General features: G+C 57.5%; 1 protein-coding gene and 1 long non-coding RNA gene across 3 annotated transcripts in view; one reads left to right on the top strand and one right to left on the bottom strand.

Moving 5' to 3' along the window:
- NRXN1 (neurexin 1) overlaps nucleotides 1-478 on the bottom strand; it is a 671,624-nt gene that overhangs the window by 272,175 nt on the left and 398,971 nt on the right. The gene's annotated exons all lie outside the window — the stretch shown is intronic.
- Nucleotides 155-478, top strand: part of LOC115948464 — a 6,304-nt gene continuing 5,980 nt past the window's right edge. The window contains exon 1 of the long non-coding RNA XR_004082293.1: nucleotides 155-222. This is a non-coding gene — a long non-coding RNA (uncharacterized LOC115948464). The remainder of the gene's footprint in view (nucleotides 223-478) is intronic.

The following is a 478-nucleotide window of genomic DNA, read 5'->3' as shown; positions in this document are numbered from 1 at the left end:
GAGCCTATGTTAAAGAGGGAGGCTGAGTTCAGCTCCCACACAGTCGCGCTGCCTCTCCTCAGCCTTTCGGGAGCCGCGCACTTCCAGAACGCGGCTCGGGCGGTGTGGAGGGGGCACACACACACACACACACACACTCTCTCTCACACACATCTCCTCCCCACCCGCGCCGCGGAGTCAGCAGCACGGCAGGAGCACTTCCCCTCCTCCGACAGTTCACAGGTACCAGTGTCTCGAAAACCCACTTTCATCTTAAAAAAGAACGATTTCGGGGTCTTTTAATTGGCCTAAACTTCGCCCATCAGATGTTTCCCTCCGTCTGTTCGGGCACGGGCTGTGATTATCCGGTCATTACGCACACGGCGCCGAACAAAGAGTTACCGGGATTTTCTCCGGCACCACTCAACTACCGCACCTCGGCCGCCCACCGCAGCCGCAAGCTGGGCTGGAAAAAAAAAAAAAACCCTTTCTGGGCTGG

The sequence above is a fragment of the Geospiza fortis genome, unplaced genomic scaffold (assembly GCF_000277835.1).
Source record: "Geospiza fortis unplaced genomic scaffold, GeoFor_1.0 scaffold271, whole genome shotgun sequence".
In the NCBI taxonomy this organism is placed as follows: Eukaryota; Metazoa; Chordata; class Aves; order Passeriformes; family Thraupidae; genus Geospiza; species Geospiza fortis.
This window is presented reverse-complemented; position numbering and strand designations above follow the sequence as displayed.